This window comes from Poromitra crassiceps (assembly GCF_964638095.1).
Source record: "Poromitra crassiceps genome assembly, chromosome: 15".
Lineage (NCBI taxonomy): Eukaryota > Metazoa > Chordata > Actinopteri > Beryciformes > Melamphaidae > Poromitra > Poromitra crassiceps.
In genome coordinates, this window is record NC_139634.1 from 40,565,472 (window position 1) to 40,580,089 (window position 14,618).

Below are 14,618 nucleotides of genomic sequence, written 5' to 3' on the forward strand. Positions count from 1 at the left end.
CACACTGCTCTTGCTCAGCAGCACCGTTTATAGATCATCACAACGTTTCGGGCCCCCGGGACCTTCGTCAAGTGTTTTACAGCATTTTTGCCACAGTGATCTGAAATAGACAATGCTCCACCCTTTCCACCCCCTCCATCCCTGTGTTCACAGCTGTAGGACAATCGGTCTCCTCTGGGAGTCTCCTTGGCCTTGGGCTTAGTTCACACCGGGCACCCAAGCCTTGCCTACACCTTGCCTTTACCCATGCTTTTAGATAGGCGTCCGTTTTAGTCAACGAGGCTGTGTACACCGGGCGCCTGAGCGTGAACCCTGCGTGTACCCACGCCTCGCCTGTGCCTTGCCGATTTTATCGTTTAGGCGTGAGTTCTATTTTCAAGCCAACTAGGCGCGTGCAGGCAGGCTTCTTCTGTCAAGCCATGAAAGAAAAACGCGACAATATCCGTGGGAAATGGCAAAGTCAACTGAATTTCAAAATAAAATGGAGTTACTACAACAGTGTTGAGCAGAGAGAGAGAGAGATTGACGGGTGGCTATCACGTGGGGCTTTCTCCCCGTCGGCAAACAAATCTTCAGGAGAGAGAATAGCGACCGAAGAAGCAAGATGGACAATGTTGTTGTGCCAGCACATATTCTTGCAAGATTACCTCTCTAAAAAGTCATACTATAGTCAGACTTGGTTATACATATCCAGCATCAATAGAACATTAATTATATCAGATTTATTTTACCTACCCATGATAATTCGGGACCACACGTGAAAAAATACAGTCGGGAGAGAGGGGAGGCGCTTGTGACTCGGCTCCAGGTTCAGCGTGGAATAGGCGTGCGGTGTGATTGCAAAAGCGTGTAATAGGTTCACGCCCAGCTCAAGGTCTGCAGGCGTAGGCGTGGGTTGAGGCAAGGCAAGGCGTAGGTTCCCTGTGTGAACGTAGCGTTAAAAAAGGCCAAGACAGACTTGACCAACACCACGAAATAAAAACGAAAAATCCCAAAGCTCCTTAGAGCAGAACATGCCATGGAATCTCATCGTTCAATCCTTTGGGGGATCAAGTTTACTAATTATAAATCCAGTAAACTTGGTAAAATGGTAAATGGTCTGCATTTATATAGCGCTTTTATCCAAAGCGCTTTACAATCAGTAGGTAGTCTACATTCACCCATTCATACACCAATGGTGGCAGGCTGCCACGCAGGGTGCCTACACACCATCGGGAGCAAGGAGAGTTAAGTGTCTTGCCCAAGGACACAACGACAGCAGCTGGGAGGGAGCGGGGATCGAACCGCCAACCCTTGCGTCATTGGCCGACCCGCTCTACCTCCTGAGCTAAAGCCGCCCCTTCTATTCTTCTCTTCTATTCAGATTTTATACACACATTCAATATTACCACCTCTCAGTCATTGAAATTTACGTCTGCTATTGGGTAATCTCTACCATTTCTCCTTATGGAGCTCTTAGTATGTCAACGTATTCTTTGTTATGCCGCCGCCGGCGATAGCCAGGCCGGACGCATTATGGATTCGTGTTGTCCGTCCGTCCGATGTTCATTAACGCGATATCTGAGGAACGCCTTGACGGAATTTGATCAAATTTGCCTCAAATGTCGACTTGAACTCAATTATGAACTGATTCAATTATGGTGGTCAAAGTTCAAGGTCGCTGTGACCTCACGAACGCCATTCCCAAGTTCGTTAACGCGATATCTCAGGAGTGCCTTGATGGAATTTCTTCTAATTCGAACTGATTAGACGTCGTGTTGTTACTTTTAGTTTGAACCCATAACCTTAACCAAGGTGCTTTGTTGCCTACACCTAAGTGACCTAATTAACAAATTTACCACGAGAGGAAGGGGGTTGTGGGCACATTTACCACTGGTACAGGGTTGTGGCACGAGGCGAAGCCGAGTGCTATAAACCCTGTACCAGTGGTAAATGTGCCCACAACCCCCGACCTCGAGTGGTAAATTTGTTTTCTACAACAGCTACCAAATAATATAAAAAATACACAATTGTAACATCCAATTCATTTATTTATAATCATTACTGGTTTCAGAATACATTTATCCTTCCGCCACAGAATATAGTTCCATACATAAGATCAATGATTGCACTAAACATTTAGTTGCCTTTGAGCCAAAAAACAACTAACCTATTCCTTAACGGGATTCACAGTTATTGATACATTGCCTGTAAAAGTACAGTTATTTAAACAGTTATCTAAAGCAGCCCGTTTTGGTGGTGGTGTGTTGATATCTGGTGACGGCAGAGGGCGTTTGTTTGTTTGACAGTCCCAGGTTCGGGGTCCGGGCGCTAGTCCGACCTCCCGCTAGTCCGACCTCCCGTTAGTCCGAACTCGTGACAACTCAAGCTCAGCCAGTTCTCTCTCCCCAATTTCACCATGTCGTTCTTTGTTCACTTCACCTTCATCTTCATCTAACCACTGCTCAAAACTCAATCCACCCAGTAAATCAAACGTTACTACGAAATCGGACATTTGCTTGTTAGAGATCGGCCATTTCCTTGTTAGAGATTTGCAGACTGACAGGCTAACAGTGGGCGGAGTCAGCACAGGGAGCGGAGTCAGCATCAGGGAGCGGAGTGATACTGCGGTTGGAGCCGAACTGTAGATTGTTGGCCTATTTACCACTGTTGCTAGCCAATCAGAATCCAGTATTCACTCATGCTGTTGTAGAACCAAAGATTTATTTGTGTTTAATGTTGTAAAGGCACCGAGGTTTTCAAATTAACCTGTTTTGTTTTTCAAATTTACATTGTGATTGTGGACGTAAAATGCCAAATTTTAGAAGCGGATTTTCCTGACATTTTGTTTTACGTAGATATTCTACATATTCCTGGTTTTCAGACACGTAAAATGCCAAAGTTTTATCCTGGCGACTGGGTTGGTTAACATCCATTGAATTGAAATGGAATTATAAAATAAATAAGGTACATATTATACATACTAAAAGGAACTTTTTAATCTGTTCGTTTTGTACAGTGCCAATAACAATGACATCAAATCATTAAAAATCTGATTGCTAATGCTGAAAGTATAGATTATGATACAACCTTGTTAGTCATTTTACAGTGTACAGTTTTTTATAAACATGATCCTATAAGTAGTCTGTATCTGTGTTTTGTTTGTGTTCCCTTTTGAGTCAATCCTTGTATCAAATGCATTTCAAACCTCAAAATGTGTGACCAAAAGTACTCCCCCCCCCTCCCCCCTCCACCCCCGCCCCACATTGGACAACATTTGACTGTAAGAACAGATTGCACATATTCACACACACACACACACACACACACACACACGTGCACTAAATAAACAAGGACTTCATGGCCGGACTCCACTCTTGACCACGTCTTATAGTTCACCGAAGCACTTGTACCAGCCTTCATCAGGTCTTCCTGTCTTGCAGTCACATGGGGTTTTTTCTTAGTTGTCCTGACTTAAGTTGCTAAGGGCCCTTGATGACATTTTGGGCTTTCTTCCACGACCAGGCAGGTTTTCAGCTGTTCCATATGTTTTAAACTTCCTTATAATGCTCCCAATGGTGTCTCTTGGAATGTTCTTTTTTTTGGAAAAACGTCTTCTACCCAAGGCCCTTCAGGTGTGATGAAATCATCTCCTCTCTCAGCTTCTGTGGGAGCTCCTTTGTCTTTCCCATGATTGCAACTCACCTTGAATACCTTCATGGGTGGGGTTTATATATGCATGACAGTTGAAGCAAATTAAGCATCATTATATAGAGTTCCCAAAGGCTTAATTACATTTCAACTCCGCTTTAGGCCATGGAAATGGTGAGAAAATGTTAAAAACCTTATATAGGGGTTGAATAATTGTGACATGGCTATCTTAACAAAATATACTGTTACACACAAATACTACATCATGCTTTTTTTTGCTGTTGATTTTATGTATCACTCAACTCATAAAGAAGTCATCCAAAGCAGAATCTTTCTCTTTGAAAAAACTTTAATTGATAAATCCTTAAAATCTTTGGGGGGTTGAATATTTCTGATTGCAACTGTATATACAGTAATAGCTTCAGACTATAAACAAAATGTCTGTTTGTCTGGAGGCATTTAGCATTTATTTGTTTCTGACTCTGGGAAAGTGGGAAAAACAGTAGAATTCCCAAGTATTACAGCATCTCTGAAACATCTCTTTAACCAAATCACACAGATCTCCTTTTGATAACTGATGTAATAAGTAATGTAATGTATGTTTTCACTTCCATTCACTGAGCCTCCCCTGAAACTAATTGGAGCCCCCTGGGGAGGCCCACCTCCCACTTTAAAAACCTTTTGGTCTATGCCAGTGATACTGAACTTGCGGCCCGGGGGCCAGGTGCGGCCCGCGATAGGATGCAGAGTGGCCCTCTGACCATTTTCTAATTCACAATGAAAACTAATGTTAAATAAAGTTTGACTGAGCTCCAGCTAAATTGTCAAATATGGCCATCTGCTCGCAGCCCAGGCACTTACAGTACATGTACTTCACTAACTTAACCTAACTAACTATCCTGTGTGCATGAAATTGTGAGACTAAACTCTGACTGGCACCCCAAATACCTACAATCCGCTACAGAAAAAATAATATTAATGTTTGTTTATTAACTGGCCCCTGGCCTCCTGTCGTTTTGCAGAAGTGGCCCCCGGGCAAAGCAAGTTGAGTATCCCTGATCTATGATGTAACTCTCATATCACATCTTTTTGGCTATATACAGTCCAGTTTAATCACAAATGAGACACTTGACCATCACAGTTTCTCTCCATCCAAACTATATCATCACCTTTGCCATGCCTATTTACATTGTTGGTTACATTCTAGCAATCCAATGTCAAGTTAAGTTAAGTTATCCTTTATTTATCCCCATGTGGAAATTAATCCTCTGTATTTGACCCATCCTCTACTAGGAACCTTCCTAGAACGGTGGGCAGCCACAGTGCAGCAGCCAGGGACCAACTCCAGTTCTTTTGCCGGAGCACCTGGAGAAAACTCACACGAACATGGAACATGCAAACTCCACACATAAAGGACCTGGGACGGACTGGGGTTCGAACCGGGGACCTTCTTGCTGTGAGGCAACAGTGCTAACCACTGACCACCGTCAAATGTCAATGTCCAGATTTATGGCTGAGAACTCAAAATAATTCTGCATAATTCAGACTTTGCTGTCATTGAACTTTTATTTCTTACACGTTTGGTTGAGATGAACAGAACAATTATTAGAAAATAAAACACAAGACGCAGCAATACATTTCTTCAGAGTTTGATCCAAACTGGAACAAAACATTTAAACATTTAACTCAGCAAATCCTGCACACTGACAACAAAATAACTTTTCTTTAAACAATTCTAAGCTCCTAAAAGATTTATTCCAAGAAGAAAAGTTTGACAAATAATCACAGTTAGATTTTTTTTTGTCAGTATCGTCCTATAGAGCTGAACAGGGATGTGACTTTTCGTGACATTTCAGGTACCGAAAGTAAGTTCCCCATTCATTTTCTCCCATAGACATTTTGAAAAATCCTTATGTAATGAGTTTTCAGCCTGGAACCATAAAACATTTGTTTTGAGCAAAAACAGTGTTGAGCTCTATTGGACAGAGAGAAGCTAGTTCGCGCTGCAGACAGTGGAGGCGCTCTTCAGCAGGTTAGATGCAGCGATGGTTCTTGACTGTATTTGAGTGTCTGAACATTTTCTTACAGCGGACACAGTAGAAGGGTTTAGCACCAGTGTGAATGCGTTGGTGTGTATTTAGGTGACCTAACTGACTGAAGCTGCTCTCACATTGGTCACAGCTGTAGGGTTTATCTCCAGTGTGAATGCGTTGGTGTGTTTTTAGGTTACCTAACTGACTGAAGCTGCTCTCACATTGGTCACAGCTGTAGGGTTTATCTCCAGTGTGAATGCGTTGGTGTGTTTTTAGGCTACCTAACTCACTGAACCTGCTCCCACATTGGTCACAGCTGTAGGGTTTAACTCCAGTGTGAATGCATTGGTGTCTTTTTAGGTGACCTAACTCACTGAACCTGCTCCCACATTGGTCACAGCTGTAGGGTTTAACTCCAGTGTGAATGTGTTGGTGTCTTTTTAGGCTACCTAACTCACTGAACCTGCTCCCACATTGGTCACAGCTGTAGGGTTTAACGCCAGTGTGAATGCGTTTATGTGATGTTAGGTGATCTAACCGACTGAAGCTGCTCTCACATTGGTCACAGCTGTAGGGTTTATCTCCAGTGTGAATGCGTTGGTGTGTTTTTAGGTTACCTAACTGACTGAAGCTGCTCTCACATTGGTCACAGCTGTAGGGTTTATCTCCAGTGTGAATGCGTTGGTGTGTTTTTAGGCTACCTAACTCACTGAACCTGCTCCCACATTGGTCACAGCTGTAGGGTTTAACTCCAGTGTGAATGCATTGGTGTCTTTTTAGGTGACCTAACTCACTGAACCTGCTCCCACATTGGTCACAGCTGTAGGGTTTAACTCCAGTGTGAATGTGTTGGTGTCTTTTTAGGCTACCTAACTCACTGAACCTGCTCCCACATTGGTCACAGCTGTAGGGTTTAACGCCAGTGTGAATGCGTTTATGTGATGTTAGGTGATCTAACCGACTGAAGCTGCTCCCACATTGGTCACAACTGTAGGGTTTAACTCCAGTGTGAATGTGTTGGTGTCTTTTTAGGCTACCTAACTCACTGAACCTGCTCCCACATTGGTCACAGCTGTAGGGTTTAACGCCAGTGTGAATGTGTTTATGTGATGTTAGGCTACCTAAGTGACTGAAGCTGCTCTTACATTGGTCACAGCTGTAGGGTTTAACTCCAGTATGAATGTGTTGGTGTCTTTTTAGGTCACCTAACTGACTGAACCTGCTCCCACATTGGTCACAGCTGTAGGGTTTAACTCCAGTGTGAATGTGTTTGTGTGTTTTTAGGTTACTTGACTGACTGAAACAGCTTCCACATTGGTCACAGCTGTAGGGTTTAACTCCAGTGTGAATGTGTTGGTGTCTTTTTAGGCTACCTAACTCACTGAACCTTCTCCCACATTGGTCACAGCTGTAGGGTTTAACGCCAGTGTGAATGCGTTTATGTGATGTTAGGCTACCTAAGTGACTGAAGCTGCTCTTACATTGGTCACAGCTGTAGGGTTTAACTCCAGTATGAATGTGTTGGTGTCTTTTTAGGTCACCTAACTGACTGAACCTGATCCCACATTGGTCACAGCTGTAGGGTTTAACTCCAGTGTGAATGTGTTGGTGTGTTTTTAGGCTACCTAACTGACTGAACCTGCTCCCACATTGGTCACAGCTGTAGGGTTTATCTCCAGTGTGAATGCGTTGGTGTGTTTTTAGGCTACCTAACTGACTGAAGCTGCTCCCACATTGGTCACAGCTGTAGGGTTTAACTCCAGTGTGAATGCATTGGTGTCTTTTTAGGTTACCTAACTGAATGAAGCTGCTCCCACATTGGTCACAGCTGTAGGGTTTAACTCCAGTGTGAATGCGTTGGTGTCTTGTAAGGCTATCTAACTGACTGAAGCTCCTCCCACATTGGTCACAGCTGTATGGTTTAACTCCAGTGTGAATGTGTTGGTGTTTCTTTAGGTGACCTAACTGACTGAAGCTACTCCCACATTCCTCACAGCTGTAGGGTTTCTCTCCTGAGTGAACTCTCTGATGTTGCTTTAATTCATGAGGTCTTTTGAACGTTTTGTCACACTCCTGACAGGAGTAAGGCTTCTCTCCTGAGTGAACTCTCTGATGTTGCTTTAACAGGTGAAGTCTTGTGAATGTTTTGTCACACTGATCACAACGGTGACGTCTGGGTCCACTGGTGTCCCTCTGTTTCCATAAACAGATACAGAAAGAATCAGGACAGAGAGACTGTGTGTGTGTGTGTGTGTGTGTGTGTGTGTGTGTGTTTCTTTGTTTGTGTGTGTTGCAACATCAGTGATACAACTGTTTTTTTTCTCACCACTTCTGAAGAATCCATCTTGACAACGTTCCTCTCCTCCTCTGCCAGGTGTCTCTCTTCCCGCCAAACAACTGTGACATCATCAAACAGAGACAGACAGTAAGACAGGGAGATGAATGGAGATAAAGAGATCCAGGATCTGTTGCCTTGATCCTATACCACAAAGCAAGATTAGTGGCTTAGCCGGTAACTTCAGGTTTAACCCTAGGTTTGCCGTGCTACAACACTAGTTCACTTCTTACTGAGATAGATCACCATGGTAACTTATGCTCTACGGCTAACCTGCTCCGGACCCGGTTAAGTTCGGAGGATGATCAACCAATTTTTTTTTTATGATCAATTGTTTTTATTTTTATATGTCATATATAATAAAACAAGGACAGTCAGAACACTTCTGATAATATAGACATAGACGTTACACCCGCCATGAAATACACCATAATATTACTAATTCAACTAGGTGAAGGTATGCAATATAAGATACAATAGATATGGTCACCACAGCATCAACAATAAGAATAAAACAAATTATTGGTGAAGGCAAGATTAAACGGAAAGAATAGCCCATGTTAAAATAAAAGATAAATAAAATATTTCTGTTCTGATTGACCCCATCCCGCTCATCCACCCCCCCTCAACCCCAGAAGGAGGCCATATCAGCAATGCAGCATCTATCAGTTTACTAAAAGTTTACTTTTAATGCAGCATCCCAGAAGTCTATGTTTGGAATTTTTGCATTGTTCATTCTTGCAATGGATCCTTCAATAGACGCTATATCCAGAAATGAGAGCAACCATTCCCACTTTGATAAGGTATGGGGAGGTTTCCATCTACAGACAATCATTTTCTGTGATACGCAAAGATCTAAATCAGAGCTATCATTAAGGAGCAGCACTTGTGGAAGCATAAAATGACCAACAATGGTAGAAAGTATTTCACAAACAATTTTCCAGAAATCCATTACTTTTGGACATTCCCATATCATATGGGTCTATGTCCCTGGATTACCATAGGGACAAAATGAGCAATTGGGAGACTGAAGTATTTTCATTTGGTAGAGATTCCTCGGAGAATAATAGAATCTATGTATAAGTTTATAGTGGATGAATTGGTGATCGAGATTCCTTGATCAAAGACTGTTGTTTGACCATACTAACTGCCAATTCATATCTAAAATATATGGTGATAAATCTTGTGTCCACAAAATATTTAAGGAGAGAGCTGATTCTTTATGTTTTAAGAGGAACTTATACATATTTGTACATATTTGACACCACTCCTTTAGTTAGCTGCTTGAGGATTTTCGTGATTGGATGAAGTCCCAAGTTACTCCCCCCCCAGTACTCCTTAAGAGCGTAATGCAGTACGTATTATTGTAAGTAGAAATAAAAGGAGGATTTGGGAAGGTTACATTTTTGTTGGATATCCTGAAAATAAAGTAGACCATCCTGTCCCCAGATATCCTGCAAGGTGAACATTCCCCAGTTGCTCCATTCAGGAAATACAGCGGGCTGACCTCCCACTGAAATGTCATGATTATGAAATATTGGCGTATCAATGTGCCATTTATTTTTCAATTTTAAGATCTTGACATACTGAGCGCCATGCCACTAATGAGTTATAGATGATAGGCCCAAACTTAACCATGGCTAGATTCAATGGGCTATTGGGATGGACAAGGTCTTGGACAGCCTAAGAGGATGCACCATGCTCTCTTCAACCGAGCGCCATGCTGGACATGAAGCAGGGTTGAACCAGAGGATGATCAACCCATGAAAGATCCACCCTCTGACCAATCAGCTCTCTGGAAACAGCGAGGCTCCATTCATATAGGATCCTCAGATGAAAAATAGATTGCATTCAAATGAAAGAATCACAAAAGGAAAAAAACCACATACAGTAGTATGGCTCCTGTTGAATTAATCAAGGACTGAAGCCTTGCACTTGTTGCAGGCTACATAATTAAATTACGGTAAGCCCTACTTACCACTTTTGAATATGTTTTATTGATTCATTTTTGTGCTCCCAAGTAGGCTATGGTATGTTTGACCCCGCCGATCGATTGCAGCTGAACGGTGCGTGGAGAAATATCACTAACCCGGCATAAAAACTAGGGGTGGGGGAAAAAATCGATTCACCTAAGTATCGCGATTTTTAATGTCACGATTTTTTGGATCGATCTTTTATTCCAGAATCGATAATCACAAATTTAAAAAAAAAAAAAAAAAAAAAAAAAAAATTTTTTTTTGGGTGCTTGCAGTCAGGCCACTCACTGAACAGCAGGCCAGGCGCCGCCTACTGGTTTACTAGTGGTTTTATTACTTTATTAGTTAGTCTGAAGTAATAATTACACTTCAGGGTTAAAGTGGGTGCATCTCATTGTAAAATTGGACTTCAAACGGCCCAAATCTGGCTTCAAACGGCCCAAATTTCACGCGCGTTGGCCCATATCGGCCTGGCCTGCTTGGTATCTAATGCCCGGCCTGAATTATGATCCCAGTCCGCCACTGTTTTTAACTATATCGCCCAGCCCTACTCATGATATATAATATACAGTCTCTAGTGTATGATTCAACTTTTCCCATGTTCTAATCTAGTGTAAAAAAGCAAACAAACTGAAAAAAGAAAAGAAAAAAATAAACAAAAATCGCAATAAATCGTAATATCGAATCGCAATAATCGTAGAATCGCAATACTTAAGAATCGCAATATAAATCGAATCGGCACCCAAGAATCGTGATAGTATCGAATCGGGAGATAAGTGAATCGCCACAGCCCTAATAAAAACGTTACATAAATGTCTGGAAAGTGCACGGTGCCGTGTGCGCAACGGAGTTGAGGCTGACGTTGGGTTGGACATGGTCATACATGCCAGAATAGCCTGCTACTAAGCAATTAAATATGGGATCGCCTGCACACAGATTATTCATATCTAGGCTATTCCTGCATTTTGCAGCTGCAACTGTGTTGCTTTTGGCCTGTATGATGTGATTGAAAACTTCTGATTATTTCCAGCCTAGTCCTTGTATGAAATATGGAGATATGCAACTCTGCTACCAATAGCCTATAGCAGTGGTTCTCAAATGGGTGTCCGCAGACCCCCAGGGGTCTGTGGCACTTTGCCAGGGGGTCCATGAAAAGTTTTCAGGTAAAAAAAAAAAAAATGCTACATGTTACTTATTCCTTCTCAAACTACTTCCTACATGGTGCTAGTCTATCAAAATATCTTGGCTGTCATTGATTGTGTTGCATAGTGGTTTTCTGTGCTGTTGACAAATTGTGATATTGTAAGTCGCTTTGGACAAAACAAAAGCATCTGCTAAATGACGTAATGTAAATGTAATGTAATAAAAAAAAAATATATATATATATTTTTTGCAAAATCTTCATAGTTCAAAGAAAATAGTTTATGCTTTAAATCTAAAATGGTTCATGGATTACATTCTAATAACAAACCTATCAAATTAAAAGTCAAGCACGTTACCATGGAAACAATTAAGCTTAGCCCAAAATCACAAATCAGAATAAGGGGGTCCCCGGTATATTTTCTATCTTGTAGGGGTCCTTGGCTGAAAAGCATTTGAGAACCTCTGGCCTATAGGCCTATGTGACCACAAAATAGGCAATTTTTTTTATAAATGAAATCTATGCCGCACGTACCGTGTCGATTCAGTTCAGCAGCCTTTTTAAATTGTATTATCATAATTTTTTTATTGATAGCCTATTAGCCTTTAGGAATTATTCCATCAGTGCCACCAAACGCATCATGAGATCATTATTATTCATTGAGCCTAAATGGTCTAAATACGCCTACGGATTTTGGAAATTTAGACTGAGATAGATTACACATTACTTCCAATCGCAAAAAAGACATGCAGGTTTTATTGAGTTTATTGAGACGGTGAATTGAGCTGCTGTAGATAGCCTACGTGGGGGCAGAAACCGCTCTTCATAGAAATGACTGATGTGAATAAAAGTGGTAACTTTAGACAGTCATTCGGGGACAGTGGTGTAGTCCCAATGTAACGCGTGGGAACGGCGTTCCCATACTTCTCCAAGGGGTGTTTTGTGTGTGTCAGTGTGTGTGCATGTCGAGCCAATAAAACGAGTGAAACTTGACAACGTTGTCGTAGGCTATATACTATATTTAAGGTGGGCTGAATTATTCACACAGCATCAACTCGCGGCTTGAAGAAAGAAGGAAACATTCCACCTTAACTATATTTAAGGTGGGCTGAATGAGCATCAACTCGTGGCTTGAAGGAAAAGGAAACATTCCACCTATAGCTACAGCGCGGGGGAAACCTCAGTTTAATAAAAGCTATACTGAAACATACTGGCTTTTTCAGCATCAAAATATATTTTTTTCCACCAGTACCTCACTATAACAAGTAAAGATGAAAAAGGCAGCCAAACATCCTTTCATTTTTCGGACCAGCTGCTAAAAAGGTAGGTTTACAAGCATGAAGAAACAATGTTAAAAGCGTGTTTCTTTTCAACGGGGTTGAATCAAAAGTTAGCGTTAATCACCCCATTGCAATTTGCATCGCCAGATGCCAGTTGCCTTGTGCAACTTGTGTGATAGCTGGTTGAGAGATTGTTTAGCTGTTTGTGCTTCTGCAGTGTTTATAGAGGACACAAGTTAGTCGTGTGTCAGTGACAGTGGTTTGCAGCACTTGAGGAATCCGTGAGTTTGCTCGTTTAATTCGTTGATATAAGCGATTGCCCGCCCCGAACGATTATTTAATGAATAGGCTGCGTGAACGTTAGCGTGTGTGCGGCGGGGGGGCGGGGGGGGGGGGGGGGCGGGGTGCAGGTGTTCCCCATATAGGTGCGTTCCCCCACTTCTCTAGATAGCACTACACCTCTGTTCGGGGAACAGACTAATAATATCCAACGCGGATTTTGATTCTGACTAGTAAAGCTTCACGATTTGCGCTTTGAATGAACGAGGAAATAGGCGTGTCTGGCGCTGTAAAAGCTAGAGCAGTCCATATTGCATTGTGATTGGCTAGTTGTTAAAACCATGCCTCTTTTGCGGGCACAAGCTCGTGTGCACGGGCATTTTCATGTGCACGCGCTCTCAACTTGATTAGAAAAACCTGGATCCACTTAACGAGTTGAGAACTACATTCGTGGTATGACTTCACTAGAATCCAGCTAGATGGCAATTATCTGGTTAAGCCAAACCAGATCAAGGGACAGATCCTGGATCTGTTTATCCTCCATTCGTGGTATAGCCCTCAGATCAAGGGACAGATCCTGGATCTGTTTATCCTCCATTCGTGGTATGGACCCCAGGACTGACTTAACCAGACAATCGAGCTAAACGATACCACGAAGGGGGTCATCAGCTGGTTCTGTCAATTTAGCTTTTCCCTATCCAGCTGAGCTCGTGCGCATACAATGCTCGTGCACATGAGCTTGTGCCCACGAAAGAGGCGTGGTTTGTAACAACTAGCCAATCACAATGCAATATGGACAGCTCCAGATTTTGCAACACCATACCTGTTTCCTCATTCAAAGCAGCTTTACTGTCAGACTCAAAATCCGGGTTGGATATTAGTTTGTTGTCTAAGTTACCGCTTTTATTCACATCAGTCATTTGTTTGAACAGAGGTTTCTGCCTCCACATGAGCCTACAGCTTCAATTCACCCTCAATAAACTCGATAAAACCTGCATGACTTTTATGTGAGTGGACGTAATGTGTAATCTCAGTCTAAATCTCCGTAATCCGTAGACCTATTTACTGTAGTAGACTATCAATTTAGACATGTAGTAGGCTCAATGAATAAGCATCTATACGACGAATCAGCGCGACGTCACTGCCACCCAAAAATGCGTAACCCTGCGGCAGTTAACTAGTAGCGTAACTGTGTCCTGCAACGGACACCTGGACGCCTGTTTCGTCACGTCCGGGTCAGAGGTCTCTCGACGTGGTTTCCGGTACTTTAGCAGGCATTTCAGATGCTGGATCGCCGCTTTGTGAAAGTGGAACTAATTTATACATCTATATGTGTCAATATGTGGAATTTCATATGAATATGTGCATGGTAACATGTCAAATTACTTTAGGAAAGTGACTTTGATGACAGAAAGCCATAAGACGTGCTTGGGCGACGAGAGTTACTGATCTTTAAAGTTGCTAGCTTGCTAGCTAGCTAACGCTAGCTTTGTCTAAAACACAACAAGGCCAGCTAGGTGGCAATAATGCAGCAAAATGGGACTCAGCGACCACTACAAGCCACTCGCTTTGTTGACTATTACTGGCTTGCTAACCACTGGCTTGCTAACCAGCAGAGCCGCAGAGTGAGCTGTCCGTAACAGGACAAGAGCAGCTTTCAGTTAAGACGCCAGCGGTAGCGTCCGTTCCCCGACTCTGGTAAATCAAAGACACAACTAAAAGAAATTATTTCAACGGTATGTTGCTAGAAAGAAGTTCGACTTAACGTTTTCGCCGTTAAACTACACGGAAACATGACATGATCATTGTAGCAGTGTTTGAAGCACAATTTTAACAGGAGTTTTGTAAAAATATTGTCCGTTGCAGGACTCGCTTCCGTTATGAGTTTGTGCCAAACAAACGTTAATATCTCAAAAAGTATACATCACATCGCTTATATTTTGA

The 14,618-nt window shown here is 42.3% G+C and overlaps 2 long non-coding RNA genes across 2 annotated transcripts in view; both read right to left on the reverse strand.

Annotated features, from left to right (window-relative positions):
- Positions 1-132: 132 nt before the first annotated feature.
- On the reverse strand, positions 133-1,901 carry LOC310790538. The gene is made up of 2 exons (XR_014553385.1): positions 1,377-1,901; positions 133-1,099 (listed from the first exon to the last, which is right to left on the reverse strand). It is a non-coding gene; the product is annotated as an uncharacterized lncRNA (long non-coding RNA).
- A 3,266-nt stretch (positions 1,902-5,167) lies between these two features.
- LOC310790539 overlaps positions 5,168-14,618 on the reverse strand; it is a 12,904-nt gene continuing 3,453 nt past the window's right edge. Inside the window, exons 3-4 of the long non-coding RNA XR_014553386.1 lie at positions 7,990-8,060; positions 5,168-7,856 (exon numbers count right to left, since the gene is read on the reverse strand). This is a non-coding gene — a long non-coding RNA (uncharacterized lncRNA). The remainder of the gene's footprint in view (positions 7,857-7,989; positions 8,061-14,618) is intronic.